At 37.4% G+C, this 16,912-nt stretch overlaps 1 protein-coding gene and 1 non-coding gene across 6 annotated transcripts in view; both read right to left on the minus strand.

Annotated features, from left to right (window-relative positions):
- GALNTL6 (polypeptide N-acetylgalactosaminyltransferase like 6) overlaps positions 1–16,912 on the minus strand; it is a 1,098,691-nt gene that overhangs the window by 1,010,439 nt on the left and 71,340 nt on the right. The window lies entirely within an intron of this gene.
- LOC129401229 (U6 spliceosomal RNA) lies at positions 208–314 on the minus strand. Its single transcript, XR_008628161.1, has one exon. It is a non-coding gene; the product is annotated as a U6 spliceosomal RNA (small nuclear RNA).

The raw sequence follows: 16,912 nt of genomic DNA on the forward strand, positions 1-16,912 counted from the left end.
CCATGCCTTCACCAGTGCCCATTCTCCACCACCAGTAAACCCAGCCTCCCTCCCATCCTCCCCAATCCCATCTCCCCCCACCCCACCCTGCCACTGTGGCAGGGCATTCCTTTCTGTTCTCTCTCTCTAATTAGCTGTTGTGGTTTGCAATAAAGGTGTTGAGTGGCCGTTGTGCTCAGTCTCTAGCCCTCATTCAGCCCGCAACTCAAAAATATGGAACGCTTCACGAATTTGCGTGTCATCCTTGCGCAGGGGCCATGCTAATCTTCTCTGTATCGTTCCAATTTTAGTATATGTGCTGCCGAAGCGAGCACGCCTTAATCAATTTTTTAAACGTCCAAGACATAACAATACCTCTCTTAGTCAATAATTAGGAAACAATAAGATAAAGGACAGGATTTGAACCCAAATGAGCTGGTGAGTTTTGAGAGTCATGTGTATAGCAAAGTAGACAAGTTATCCATGTCTCTTCATATATAACATAACACCTATTAGGTTGAAGAGGCCGCATGACAACATTTATCTTTCTTCTACTTGAATTGTACCCATCTCTTAACTTGAAAGTCAAGGTTTTCTCTATTTAAATCAAATTGATAAGGGTCCTATAAACATATCCCTCTCTTTCCAGATCCTATTTCATAATACACACTTTCAAAACTACTTTGGGAGTGGACTCCAAAACTGTGCTCAAGCGTGATGGTCCTATTGGGGATTCTCATTTAGGGAGATTCAATGCAAGGTCTTGAGAATGTGATGGTGCTTGACCCTGTGACATGGGAGTCTCTGGGAGCACAGTCTTACGAGTAAGAGGGGCCGTCAGTGCTGCACTCAGAGGTATTTGGGAGACCATGTGGTACCAGAGATTGAACTGGGGCTGCCTATAGGGTCTGTGTCTTATTGAACCCTATACACTCTCTCACTCTCTCTCTCTCTCTCTCTCTCTCTCTCTCTCTCTCTCGCCCCATTTCATCCCTATATCAATCTGGAAATCTCTAACTAGAAATCCTTGTTATTCTTCTTGTAAATTTAAAATGTATTCCCATCTAAAAATATGAGCCTATCATAATCCCTAGGAACAAGGGATATCATCCTACATGTTGAAAGAGTGAAAGTGATCTTCCATGCCAAAATTCTAGATTAAAAAATTTGAGAGGAGGTGGATTATTCAATTGGACTGCTATAGCAATTTCCCACATTCTTATAAGGATAGGCAGGGGGTGTTGTGAAACACACAGCGAACAGGAAAAGTCGATGTCAGAGACAGAGACACATACCAAGAACTATCTGGAGTTTCAAGGAGTCAGAATGAGCAAGGAGTGGAGTCTAGATTCCTAGTGTCTTCAGAGAAAGGAAGGCCTGCTAGCTCCTTGCTTCAGGACTATAGAAATGAGAAATACATTCACTGTTTAAAAGCCCCACTCCTTCAACTTGTGTTGACCAAAGCCTTAACAAAGAGTGGCCTCTCCACAAAAGTCAGAATCCTCAGAGAGAGATTATCGCTCCATCTCTAGCAATCATCCACTGACTTGGAATTTTTTTGAGATCTCAGTCATATTTCCAGCTGATGAACCCCCTCGAAGTAGCAGACTCTACACTGCCCTTTGGTTTTTATTTATTATTATTATTATTATTATTATTATTATTGCTTTTCAGGTCACACCTAGTGATGCACAGGGGTTACTCCTAGCTCTACACTCAGGAACTACTCCTGGTGGTGCTGGAGGGACCATGTGGGATGTTGGGAATTGAACCCAGGTTGGCTGTATGCAAGGCAAATGCTCTACCTGCTGTGCCTTACATCGCCCTTTGAGTGCACAAAGATGAACACCACTCGGTTATGCTTTGGGGGAACTCAGCACTTAAAGCGGAGAGAAGCCACATTAAAGATGACACTTCATTGTGATATGCTTGTTGCTACAGTTCTTGTTATCTGCGGGCCATTCCCAGCAGTGCACAGGGAAGACTCCTGGCTATTTGAGCAGTGATCACTCCGGGTGAACTTAGGGAGTCATATGGGTGTCAAGGGGATTAAACTTGTGTCGGCCATATACAAGGCAATCACCTTACTGCTGTATTATCTCTCCAGCCCCCTCTGTGTGTTCTGTGACAGAACATTTTCTGCATGGTCTGTAGCGTGGTGGATTTCAAGTTCATTGCATCTGTGGACTGGCATGGGCACCTGGCCTGAACCATTGTGTTAAATAGGAAGAATTCCCATTTCTCAGACCAAAGAAATTCTACAGGCTAGCACTAGTCAGGAAATTCATTGCTGAAAAGTATTTAACAATTTACTCAACCAACTCCATTAAGACGCTTGCCTCACTGATCTGCACACACGCCCACTGTAGAGACACTGCATCTGCCACGTTTCTGGCTCCCCTTGTCTGCTAAAATTTTAGGGCAAAATCACCTTGTTGGCTAATCTTTCATGGATCACCATGTTTTCCCCCTGGGCTTGGTGTTTTTTTTTTTATCCCCTTCCTGCTTTATCATATTTTCTTAGAGCATGCATCATCATCTGACAAACCATCATGCATATGTATAACCAACTTACGTATTTATTTTCTGCATTCCCGAGGGAAAGACAAGGAACATTTTGACTGTTTTGTCCACAGCTATATCTCTAATGTCTTCAATATTTTTTGGCATACAGGTAATTAGCACAAATTACTTTCAACTAATACATTTTTGTAAGGAAATTCCTTATTAAATCAACTCCTTCAGGAATTGAGTAGATTCATATCACCTTATAGTAATATCCTGTTCTGAGATCGCGGAAACTCGATAAGCACTGCTTAAAATGAGTCTGAATAAACTGATTCTTAAATTATTTTTATTTGTGAAATTTTAAATAATCTAAATAATAGACGAGATGATATTATCCTGGTAGCTTAGAGGAGAGAAATTGTAAAGGGCTAGTTAGTTCTAAGTTACAGTCAACATTTTTTAAAAAAATCTTAGGGTCAACCGAAAATTAATTCAATGATTATGATATTAAAGTTCGGCTCAGCCATTTTTTTAATCATCTGCTAGAATATAACAAGAGTATTTTATTCTGACATAATGCCAGAATATATTTTTTAGTATGTTCAAAATGGAAGGTCAAATCCTAACCCAAGTCAGTTCAGTACCCAGGAAGAATTAGTATGAAATACTGTCCAATAAGGAACACACACACACACACACACACACACACACACACACACACACACACACACACACACACACACCCTGGTTCAAAGACTCTCATTCCAGTTCAAGATGGCACCAACGTAGTTTGCCACTGAACTCAACTCCTCCTACCAACACACTGAATCTAGAGCAATTTCTTCTGAACAAAAACACTCTAAAAAAATAAGATGAACAACCATGACCTGTACATTTTCCAAACATCAGGCAGAACAAAAAGCACCTGAATGAAGTGGATAGGAGAGACTGGGATACACTTTCTCCATAAATCCCTGTAGAGAAACACCTGAGCTTCTAGAACCTGCACTAAGAGATGAATCCTCCACACAGTGTAGATAACCAAGGAAAAACGCACTTACAAGACCCACAAATCCATAGCAAAACAGAGAAACGGCTTCCCCAGCACTGCTCTGACTCACCAGGTCCAAGATGGTGCAGAAGCAGTGATGAGCAGGCCAGGGTGAGGTGTCTGGTGTCTGGGCGGAGTCACAGGCTCCCTCCTGGCCACTTCCACTTGGAGTTTACACTGCTTTACTCCACCTTCAAGGTACTCCCGATTAGCAATTTTTCTGAGTGCACCACCAATGAGCTTCCCCTCTGCCTCTACTTAAATTATTTTATCATAATCAGTAGCTAATAAAAATACATTTTAGATGAAAACAATAAGCACATACAACCAATAATCAAAAATCAACCTGAATTTAATCTGTTTCCAAGGTTCTGGTCTGAACAAAGAAAGAAAAATACAGTGAGTCCCTTCCATTCCTCCTTTTTCATGTTCTGGATAGACAGGAGGGAGAAGATTCAGATACAAACTCACAATGAATATATACATACGTAAGAAGTATTCATCTACAAGAGCAATGTAGGAAAAGTAGCTAAGAGAATACATGTCATTATTTCATAAAGTCCTTCTACAAAAACACTTAATAATGAATATTTCATAAGTTCTGTTTAAGTACTTAAAATGCAACCTGAATTTTAAAAAGATTAAAGATATTACCCTTAAGTTCAGAAGCAATGGATAAAGTTCTAAAGCTTATTTCACATAATTTTCTTTTGCAAACACATATAAAAATTTACTAAAGGTAACAGAGGGTGACAGTGACACAGTTTAATAATAACTTAGCAAAAGCACAGTGAGTAGGCAGCATGCTCTGCATGTGGCTGGCCTGTGTGGATTCCAATGTCCAACATGGCCCCCTGAGCACCTTGATCACTGAGTGGTCACTGCGTGATCACTGAGTACAGAGCCAGGAGCAAGCCCTGATCACCACTGGATATGACCCCAAAGAAAACAAAACAAAAGGTGGGTACAATTAAATATAAATTCTATTACTATTGGTTATAATAACAGCAGGAAATGACATCATATTAATTTAACTGCCTCTTAAAAATAAGGGATTTAAAGTAATCATCGAGAGTTATTGACCCAGAACCATGAGAGGCAAAATACGGGGGAACTGAAGGTGGATAAATATAACATATCCAATTAATTCTCATATAAAATACAAACACAGCTTTATTGCACAGTGTGAAACTATAATTTATGATGTTGCACAAATAAACAGCAAGGGTAGTGAATATTATGGCATTAAAATATTAAAATCCTTTATAAGACTGTACACTTGGGTAAAATTTTAATCCAGTATTTACTGTCAAGTAAGCAATCAAAGTTTAGCCTTTAAATTTATTCTTAAAATTTACCCTTTAAATTTTCCCTTCTAATTTCTGAAAAAATATGTAGTTTACAAAAATATGAAGTTTATAGATGAAGATAATAACGACAGGCTAGCAGAGTTTGAGTTTTTTGCTTTTAATGAATGATTCTGCTGAGGTAAATCAGGAAATGTAGACTAAATATCCTTTAAAAGAAATTTCCAACTCTGTCAAGTGATATTTGAAAAGTTTCAGTGAAATTGAGAGAATCTATCTATTCAAGAAAATTAGAAGTTTAAGGAATAATTGGCAATATAAGATCATTTTCAGAATAATTGGCAATGGGTTGATGAATTTTATAGCTTAAAGTTGTTCAGGCTGCAAGTTGCTACAGCTTTTCACTAGGACATGATGGAGAATGTGATTATCTTTTGACATGTTTTATTAACCACAGTAATGATGTCACACATGCTACAATACTGAGCACTCTAGCTGTGCAAGTGATCAGGCTGTGCTTTCACATACTGGATAGTGATGGGTACAAATATGGACCCATAGGAAAGACATCGTTGTGCATTTTAGGTTTTTTTTTAAAGAGCACATTTTTCCTAAAAGGCAAACAAAAGCAAGGTGAGGAGATATCCAGTAAAGATTTGTTTTGGGGTTCTGTTATTGGCCATATCATCATCATGGTTTTTATCTAGAGCTAGTTTAAAACGGGTACAAAATTTAACACACTCAAGTATTTGTGGAGTACAGAAAAAGAAAAATATATAGTTTTTCATATCTTGGTATCTTGTCATTTCTAATTAAATTAGAAAGGTATATGCCAGTAATAACATTTTAGATATCTCAGAGATAAAATTATTCTCTCAACTATTGTCAATTACACATTTGTCATGGACATAGTTGGAAAAATCAAATGAAAGTTCTAGCACAGGTTCATTGCTTTTTCTGTTTGTTTTGGGTCACACCCGGCTATACACAGGAGTTACTCATGGCTCATGCACTCAGAAATTACTCCTGGCAGTGCTTGGGGACCATATGGAATGCTGGGAATCGAACTCAGGCCGGCCACGTGCAAGGTAAATGCCCTACCCGCTGTGCTGTTGCTCCAGCCCCTCATTGCTTTTTCTTCATTCCATTTTGATTTTTGAACCACACCCATCTAGTGCTCAGAACCACACGCAGTTTGTGCTCAGGCTCTGTGCTCAGAAATCACTCCTGGAAGTGCTCAGGCAACTGTATTTGGTGCCAGAAATCAAACCTGACTGAGCTGCATTCAAGACAAGACTATACCCGCTCTACTAGCACTTTCATTTGACTCCAGCCCTGGCACGATCTTTTATTTTTAAGCTATTTATGCAGGTTCCTTAAGTTAATGTGACTTGCCTAAGAATCATTTCTTTGCAAATCAGTCAAGAAATTAATGCACATTAAAATATTTTTAAATGACTCTTTTTAAGTATCCACACCATTATTTAGGAAAAGGAACATTGACTCTGGATTTGTGCATGCATACATTTCAATTATTAAGGTATTATACATTGTTAGGTTTTTGCTATTATTGCTTTCTAGAATTAGTACACAATATTACCGACTTTTGAGCAGTTATGAGGTCCATCATGTGATTTATTTTTTCATTTACTGCATTTCCATAGTGAAATAAATGTAGTTATACTATTTTATCTGCTTGCTAACTTAATTACTGAATTATTACTTTGTTTGTTAGGGGTCACATACGGTGGTTCTTAGGGCTTACTCCTGGCTCTACATTCAGATATCATTCCTGATGGTGCCTGGGGGACAATTTGGGGCACCAGGAATTGAACCCGGGTCCTCTACAGGCAAGGCAATTGTACTACCTGCAGTACTACCTCTGCAGTCCGTGATCAAGTTATCTCAAGTTTTTGGAATTACATATGTTATGCTAGAACCAGATACATAGCAATATTAAGCACAGTTCCTTACCATAGCTTTTCCATCTATCTTCAGCTCTCGTAGAGAACAGCAGAAAAATAGAAAGAACCACCCCTACTGTATTGATTCGTAAATTGCATTAGTTGCCCCTTGGCTGACCTTGCTTTTCTCTCTTTTGCTCTGGAGCCATAAAGAGCTGCGCTCAGTGCACAGGGCATACTCCTGGCAGTGCTAGCGGACTCAGATGCAGTGCTAGACACTCGAAACCAGAATCACAGTTGGGTTGCATGCAAGGAAGCTGTCAATCTCCTGTACTATCTCTCCAACACAGACCTTTGTAGGAGTACGCTCCTCTGCCCAGCACATTGCTATGTTGGTTTTCTTCTTAGGTTGTTTTGTTTTGTTTTGGAGCCGGGGTGGGGTAAAGGGGGAATCACAGCTGGCAATGCTTAGAGGTTATTTCTGACTCTGCACGAAGGAATTAACTCCCGACCAAGCTCAGAGATCACATGGGGCGCTGGGAATGGAACCCCGGGTGGAAGTGTGCAAGGTAAAGGCTCACACACTGAACTATCTCTCCAGCCAGAACATGCTGATTTTCTTGGGGGGCGTGGTTTTCACCCACAATCTGTTTATGTGATCTAGATGAAGCTGAAGCCCTCCTCCAAGTGTAAACTTGAAAGTATCCAACCAGAGCAAAGGGTTCCAATCTGATGGACCCCCCATGCAAATTTGAGCACCAATCAAGAAATTGAACCAATTTTGTTTCAATGTAATTGTAGTCTTGAGCTTGGCTTCTCCCAGGTGAATCTGATGCATGCTAACAATGTGAGAACCCCAGTATTCTGTTAGAAGTGGTCAGGTATCACACGGGGATCACTGGTATTAACCTGCTATGTCTGAGGGAGCTAGAAGAAATGGCAGCATTTGTTTGAAGTAAGACTGCATTATGAATACATTAAAGTTTCACATGTATATCACTGAAAATGGGCTGGAGCGATAGCACAGTGGGTAGGGCATTCCTCTTGCATGCGGCGGACCCGGGTTTGATTCCTCTGCCCCTCTCCGAGAGCCTGGCACACTACCTAGAATATCTTGCCTGCACGCAGAGTCTGGCAAGCTACCCGTGGTATATTTGATATGCCAAAAACAGTAACAACAAGTCTCACAATGGAGACTGTGCCTGCTTGAGTAAATCGATGAGCAACGGGATGACAGTGATACAGTGATCACTGAAAATATGGTGGTTTTCATATCATTGGCCTCTGGCTAAAGATGGAGATTTCAAAAGACAGATTTGCAAAGCAACTTTCTTTTCCCGTCTTTTAGAACTTGCTTGGGAATGAAGCAAAACAGAAAATCCAAGCAGCAGGCAGAAGGAGGTGAAGAAGGCAAATACACTGCGAAGGGTTTCAAGAAACTGATTTTGCTTTACATCTGAAAAGCTGTCGCAGGTTCTTATTTTTACTCTGCCAATTTGAGTTTGATTCTTGGCTGTCCCAATAAAACTTGCTTTATTGTACCTTTTGACAATACATGTTTGTACCCCGTTTTTACTCTGAATTGTTTTTAATACATGAGGCCAATTTAGGGCCTATGAAGTTGGAAATCAGAGAAACAAGTCTTTCTTGTGAATTGTTATGTGGAATCACAGCAAAACAAACAGGCCGACTTCTTAAAGAGACTGCCCACGGCAGGAGAGAGTACAGAGGGCAGAGAATTTGCCTTGCACACAATGGGCCCCGGTTCAATCCCCAGCATCATATATGCTTCGAGAGTCCAGCTAGGAGTCAGCACTAAGCCCTAAATACAGCTGGAAATGGTCCAAAAAGCAGAAAAGAGAGATGTGGAGAGTCAGAGGCAGAGAAACAGAGCGACAGAAACTATGGGATTTGAGGCCATGTGGACATTGGGATGAACTAAAACATATGTTTAGAACTGAATTTAAACCTATGTTCAGAAATAATGTAGGGGACCAGAGCGATAGTAGAGTGGGTGAGGTGCTTGCCTTGCATACTGCCAACCTGGGTTCTGTCCCTGGCACCCCATAAGGTCCCCTGAGCCCACCAGGAGTGATCCTTAAGAACAGAGCCAGGAGAAAGCCCTGAGCCCTGCTGGTGTGCCCACCCCCCAAAGAACAAATGTAGCAATAAATAATAAATGCCTTAATAAAGAGCCTTTAGACATGGAAGCCACTAGGCTTGACCTGAACTCTGTGGAAAGGCACTTTATTTCCTTAGCACAAAATTGTCTTTTTGCTGAAGGACTCTCAATCCTATTTTTGTGCCATTTCAGATACCTGATAAACCAGCTGGACAAAACGGAGTTGAAAGAATGGAAAATCTCTTTGAACCACACACCTAAGGTTCTTAGGTGTGGGGGCCATTAACTGAGTTATCAGGGGAGGGGATTTTTACTGAGTGTTGATGTAACTCTCAGGTTATGTTCTTAATATTTGAAATTGCATAACCAATCAACTAGCTTACATATTTTTTTGCTTGCAAGCACATAAAGAGCCATATTCTTATATTTATAATTTAGGTATCTAAGAATTAAATGAATAAATGTATTCATTTTTAAGCATGAAAGGAAAAGGTTCAGTTTGTTGTTTTCTTCGAGTTGTACATAATATATAGAAAAATACAAAGGAAGACTTTCTATTTTGAACCACAATGATTACTTACTATTATAGAAATAGTACTTCTGTTATTATATTTATATCACATGTGTACTATCTTTAAGATTTATGATATTCTGATGGCTTTGATAAAATTTTCTTATTTTGCTAATTTTAGTTTGATTTTCCTATTATAGATTTTTAACTAACAAAGAAACCTGTAAACCAAAAATAGCATTCTAATCACTTTTTTCAAACTGAAGTAATATACAGATTTATATTTCAATTTTGAACTAATAAAAATAGATGAGTCATTTTGTCAATTATATAATTCTTAACTATCATGTTGAAAAACTGCAGATTGAGATGACATGTCATATGATTAACTTTTTAATGTGCTAAATCTTTAATTTTCAAAATGTAATACACTGTCTGTCTGTCATCTCCTTGTTCATCGATTTGCTGGAGGAGGCACCAGTAACGTCTCCATTGTGAGACTTGTTACTGTTTTTGGCATATTCAATATGCCGTGGGTAGCTTCTTGCCAGGCTCTGCCATGGTGTGGGATACCCTCAGTAGCTTGCCAGGCTCTCAAAGATAGCTCACTGTGCTGGAGGGACAGAGGAATTGAGCCCGGGTCAGCTACATGCAAGGCAAATGCCTTACCTGCTGTGCTATCACTCCAGTCCTTTAAAATGTAATAGCAGTAATAATTACCTGCATCATACAATCTAGAAGTGTATTACTGCCATTTCTATATTAAGTTTTTGAAAAACATACTGTTTAGCAATAGTAATAAACATGTTGGTGAAAAGTCAAATTTATTCTATTTCTTTTTATTAGTTTAAATTTCCCTCTCATCTTTGGAATTTTGGGCTCTTTATTTTTAAGCACCAAGATAGAATTGCATTACAAAATGGTTTTCTTTTAGCTCTTCCAAAAAATCAATCATGAGAATCATTGTTACTTTTGTTATTACAAAACCATTAGTAACAATTACTTGTCTAAAGACATTTGTAAAACATCATGATTGATCCCTAGTTGTGGGCGGTGAAATTGCTAGAATCTTTTCACACTGTTGCTTACTGTCACCTCTACAGCATACATTAACTTAATGAATTCTCAAAATTATTACAATATACATTTCCAAGATTTTTTCTGCAATTTACCCTGTGGTGTGGGTAGTTCCACTTTTTTTCCCTCTTTTTGTGATTTGAAGTGCATTTCAAGTCACTATAAGATTATATATCTGGATCAACAATGCTGTTTATTCTACTCCCTAGGCTAACCTTATGCCTGTTAATGGCTTTTGATATGAAAATGTGCAGGAGACATTAATGCAAATCAAACATAATCTCTACTTTCTGATATGAAAGATTTTGTGGATTTTCAAATTAAGAAAAAAATGAGGAAAAGTCACACTTCTAACGCAATACAAATATATTTGTAATATTTTGACAATTTAAAATTATTGTACTACAAAATAATGAAAATAATTTAATACTTATATGCTTTTAATTTTAAAAAAACTTGTAATTGACAAAACATGTTAATCTCATTTTATTAATGCAAAACATGCTTGTCAATTTAGCAAGAAATCCTGATTGTGTTTACTATTAATAAGCATTATATAATGTTTTTTCATATTTTATGAAGATCTGCTGAATTGAAAATGAAAACGGGATTGAAAATTAAGCAGAATAATTCAAAGTAGAATTCACAGTCTCATCAACTAAAGGATTTATCAAGAACAGAGTCCATTCACCATCAAAAGGAATAAAATTCTTAGGCATAAATTTAATTTAAAAATATAGAAATAGTTGAACAGTAAAAGATAATTCTAAAGGCAACTGAATAAGACCTAAAGTGGTTGAAATGTATTCTGTACTCATCAATAAGAAAAATGAATGTAGCTCGTAGTTATTTATCTCAAGCAATAGGCAGATTCAGTGCAATCTCTTCAAAATTCTGGTCCCAAAAGATGGCTCATTGTGCTGGAGGGCATGCTGTGCAGGCCATGATATATCCAGTGCTCTCCACAACACAGCCAAAAGCAAATCCTGAGCACTGAGCTGGCAGGAGCTCCAGCGCACTGCTGAAGATGGCCTAAAAATACAAACAAAAACCAAAGACCAAAACTTTCCATAGCAACTTTCACAATAATGAAATTATTGGTAATGGAAAAAGGGGAAGTATCCATTTGGTTTCATCAGCTCTGTTGTCACCAAAGATTAGTTATTCTCTATCTTAAGCACCCCACCCTCCCTCTATTCTATCCTGACCCCTCCTCACAACCACACACAAACATGCACACTTTTTTCCATGTCAACTGTTTACAGGCACTTAGTTTGCTTTTGTGTTTGACTGCTATGAATTGTGTTGCAATGAGCATAGAGATAAAATTACCTTTTGTTTGTAACATCTCCATTCATTCATCCTAACCTTGAGATTTTAGCAGCCTCTCTTTACTCCTTCTTCCCAAGGAAGGTTCTTTAAGGGTCATTGTTACTATTTTTGGCATATCAAATTCGCCCTGGGGAGCTTGCCAGGCTCTGCCCTATGGGCAGGATACTCTCCTTAGCTTGCCGGGTTCTCAGGGAGGGAAAACTTGACAATAAAATCCCAAGTGGCTGCAAATGCTTTGTTTTATAATCTCTGAATCTTGGCCATTGATGGGATAACACAGCACCCGGGGCAGTTTTTGGGTGTGACCGCCAAGGTACTGGAAAATGGGGGATCTGGGTAGAGGAGGTCCAGTCCAGATCCAAGCAGGCTTGGAGATCTCAGTTCTGTGTCCCACACACCTGGGTTCCTCTGCCGGTTCCTTCATGAATGAGGCTCGTCTGAGCATGTGGAGAGTGTGAGATGTGTGGCAGAGTCTCCTGCCCCCATGCCTGGCTGTCTTTACCGGGGCCCCTTAGAGCAGGATGGGTTGAGTTTCCCTTCCTGCCCCGCCCGAGCAGAGCCCTAGCAGCCAAAGACATTCGGAACCCAGTCACAGTCATACTCAAGGAGACAAGGTATTTAAGGTAAAGACAAAGGAGAATCTCTTTGGAAAGATGCCTCATGTGCAGGGTGAGAAGGTAGCTGCGATGGAGAAGGAACCACCAAGTTAATAATGATTGGAAGAATTGGTTGGGATGGGAGATGTGTGCTGAAAGTAAACTAAAGACCAAATATGATGGCCTCTCAGTATCTGTATTGCAAACCATAATGGCCAATGTAGAAAGAGTAAGAAGGAAGGTGCCTACCACAGAATGGCAGTGGGATGGGGTGGGGTTGTCAGGAGGGATACTGGGGACATTGGGGTGGAAAATGTGCACTAGTGGAGGGATGAGTCGATCATTTTATGACTGAAACTTAAATCATGAAAGCTTATAACTGTATCTTATGGTGATTCAATTAAAACATAAAGAAATAAAATAGAATAAAATTTATATCCCTCCAATAAACATACAGTGGAATTGCTAAATTATATTTCAGTTCCATGGTCCACATTTCCTTCTTTTTTGTCTTTTTTTTTTTTTTTAAAGGAATGGCCAGGCTGCTTTCCGTAATAACTGTACAACATACTTTCCCATCAATGCTGTCAAGGGTACCCTTTGCCACACAGCCTCATCAGTCATAACTATTTCTGTCTTTTAGAAGCTGGCTATTATCACAGTTGGGTGATAATTTATCATTGTTTTGGTTTTCATTTATTTGACCATAAGATAATAAATATTTTCATGTGTCTACTGTTAATTATATAAAATTTAGTTAATGTGATTAAAGAAAAAAGATGACACGTTAAGGTCACTAGTGTTCACATTTTCAAACCACATATTTACATTGAGAGATTATAGAAATATTGGTGTACTTATAATTTTTACTGTCTTTGTCACCGTATTTTTTGCCAAATTATTTTGCATTGTACTTTTAAATTTTATGACACATTTGTCTCTTGTGGTTTAAGATCTCGTTACAAACCACAATACAAATAATCTGTAGCAATAGGTAGAAATACAATACAACATAATATCCAAAAAGGAATGATGTAAAATTGTAAAAAAAGAAAAAGTAAAGATGGAAGAGAAAAAATCAAACAACAACAAAAAATGGCATCTTTTGGTTCTGCTGGGGTCATGCATAATATGCTATTCAATCATTTTTTAAGAAGTAAACAATTTTACATGGGAAAGATTAATGATTTACAATACATTCAATGAATAACTTTTAATGAATAAAGGTTTTGGTAAGACATTTACTCATTTTAATTTCCTGGTTTTCAATTATGTGTTAACATCGTAATAGTCAATACTGAAAATCAAAGTCATTGCTTACACTTCAAAATCATAATCAAATATAAACAAAATTTATTCTTTGATACTTTATTATTTTAAACTGCAGCAAACAATATTCTCTGTAAATTGAATATTCTAAAGATAATGACTGGGATTACAATACAAACATTCATTAAAGATTTAACAAACAAAAATAATTATATATGTAATAAATGCAAGCATGTTGAGATTTTTTTCATATGGTAAATGTTTCCAGTAACTTGCTTTCCCACTGTTTTCATCTCAAAATGTCTAATGCAAATTTTAGAAGTCAAATATTTACATAATAATATTGGCAGGCTTTCCACTCAGGGATTTTTCTTCTGTCCTCAGTTACACTGTGGTGTGCAAAATGTTTACTAATAATGTATTTTCTATATTCTAGAACAACATCTTAAAGACCTTAGCAACTGTGTTCATGTTTATTCTCTAGATAAGATGAAGTCAAGAGCCTAAATGTAAGCTGATTTTTCACAGATCACCTTTCAAGGTGAAAAGCAGCCTAAAATCATGTAATTTATCACAAGTTCTTATTGTGGATTTTCTATCGTTTTTGAAACTTGGTCATATATAAGGCAGTTCAATATATGATTTTACTCATTATAAAATTCTTAAAAACATGATTTCATTATAGTACAGTAGCACTGTTGTCCCCGTTGTTCATCGATTTGCTCGAGCGGGCATCAGTAATGTCTCCTTTGTGAGACTCGTTGTTACTGTTTTTGGCATATTGAATATGCCACGGGCAGCTTGCCAGGCTCTGCCATGCAGGTGAGATACTCTCAGTAGCTTGCCGGGCTCTTCAAGATGGAGAAGAAAAACCATTGAAGGAATTATTTGAAAAATAAATTCATTTAAAATAATTATCTTAATAAAGATAATGCAATAGATGAAAAATATGCTTCTTTTTACAAAGTATTAAGAAGTACAATTTAAGGAAATGTCATTAGAAAAATGGAGTTTTAAATTTTAAATTCCTAGTTTCTCTTCTTTATTCTTTGTGTGTGTGTGTGTGTGTGTGTGTGTGTGTGTGTGTGTTGTCTAACCACCTGGATTTTAACATTATTGTAACTACAGACTGATGTACTAAATTCTAAATGCTGAATTTCAGGGAAAATGTATCTAAGCTATAATTTCTCAAAAGGTAATGTGCAATATAAATTTTGTCATATCTTTTCATATCTGCAATAGTAGACTGTGATATATCAAATAAAATATTTTCCTGCTGGTAGGAAAATGGAAAGTGCCCTGACTTCTCCACTTATATTAGTTTTCTAATTTTGTTTCCAAACCCACAGTTTCATCTACAGAAAGTTTACAGTTTGCATTTCTGGTTCATGGACATAGGAAAATCTCTGTATATATAATGCAATAAAGAATTAAAATAGTTTAAGAAAATATATATATATATTTTAAATCTTACAACTATTAGGAGTAACTTTGAACTGTTTTATCTAATGCTATTGGAGCTAAAATATTACTTTATCTTAATACATTTTAATTCAGTTTTCAGAACTCTTGAAATCCCCGGAAATATTTCATCACTTACCTGACTTTATACTATATTTATCATTAAATTAAAATATCTAATTATTACAAGCATTTAAGCACCAGTAACAGACAGAAAACAATTTTTCATTCATAAAATTCAGAACTATTAAAAAAGTCAAAGTTCCCTAAGATACTGATTATAAAAACAAAGTAAAATGAAACTCAATTTCTTGTTTTTTTTGAATCAAATGCATTTTTGCATATAAGCTGTCATTGTCACTGTCATCCCGTTCCTCATCGATTTGTTCGAGCGAACACCAGTAACGTCTCTCATTGTGAGACTTCTTGTTACTGTTTTTGGCATATCGAATAAGCCACAGGTAGCTTGCCAGGCTCTGCTATTCGGGCACAATACTCTCGGTAGCTTGCCGGATCTCCGAGGGGGCGGAGGAATGGAACATGAGTCAGCTGCATGAAAGGCTAATGCCCTACTGCTGTGCTATCGCTCCAGCCTCCATATAAACTGTTATCTAAAAATTATTAATAATTTTAGATTATTAATTATTAAATTATTAATAATTATAAAGCTATCAAAATATTTTGATATTACAATTACCATTACATATATTACATGTAAATATAAAATATATCTGCAGAGTCGATATGAAATCCATTTTCATGCTATTTTGATTAACGTAAATAAAATTCTAAGGCCATATATTCACTGTATGGCTACATTTATGCTGTCTATTAATATTTTAGTTCAATTTTATCTCCTTATGAAAAATCTTTAAACTATTATGTAAAATTCAAAAGTCTATCTATCAACAAAATAAGGACATACCGAAAACAAAAATGTGACAGTGAAAAAGCACTTCAGATTCAAAATTGCTAAAAATATTAGTACTTTTTTTTCTATTTCCTTTATTTTAGCAGGGCTTGGGAGGTTTGGGGGCCACATCCCACTGTGCTCAGGGCTGACTCCTGGCTCTGCACTCAGAAATCATTACTCCTACTCTACTCAGGGAACAATAATTGATTCCCAGAGATGAAACCCAGGCTGTTCTCATGCAAAGCAAACATCCTACCCATTCTACTACCAGTGCAACACATCCACTCTTTTCATTTTTGTTTAAGTATTATGGTTCACACAGTAAGGTTACAAATGTGTTAATATTTATGATTTTGATTTACTGAAACCAGCACCATCAAAGGGCATAGGACCCTTCAACACCTTTATTATCTCCATTATTTCAATTATCCTAAGAAATCATTTGACATTGAAGGAAAAACTTAAACCTATTCTCTCAAAAACTTTCTTTGGGGCCAGAGAGATTGTGCAGCAGGTAGAATGCTTGCTTTGCAAATAGCGGATGTGAGTTTGGTTCTCATCACCCAATATGGTTTCTGGAGCATCTTCTCGAGTAATCCCTAAATGACGAGCCAGGAGTAAGCCCTGAACATCGCTGGGTGTGGCCCAGAAACAAAAAGAAGGAGGAGAGGAGGAAGAGGAGGAAGAGGGAGAGAGGAGAAGGTGGAGGAGGAGGAGGAAAAGAAGAGGAAGAGGAAGGAAAGAACTTTTTCTTTGAATGTTCTTGGATTGCTGCTAAGTGGTAAAGCATGTATCACACATATATGAAGCCCTGAGTTCCAATTCAATACCATATAAAAACAATATTTAATTTTGTTGATTTTCTTACTTTTCCCCAAAGGT

The sequence above is a fragment of the Sorex araneus genome, chromosome 1 (assembly GCF_027595985.1).
Source record: "Sorex araneus isolate mSorAra2 chromosome 1, mSorAra2.pri, whole genome shotgun sequence".
Lineage (NCBI taxonomy): Eukaryota > Metazoa > Chordata > Mammalia > Eulipotyphla > Soricidae > Sorex > Sorex araneus.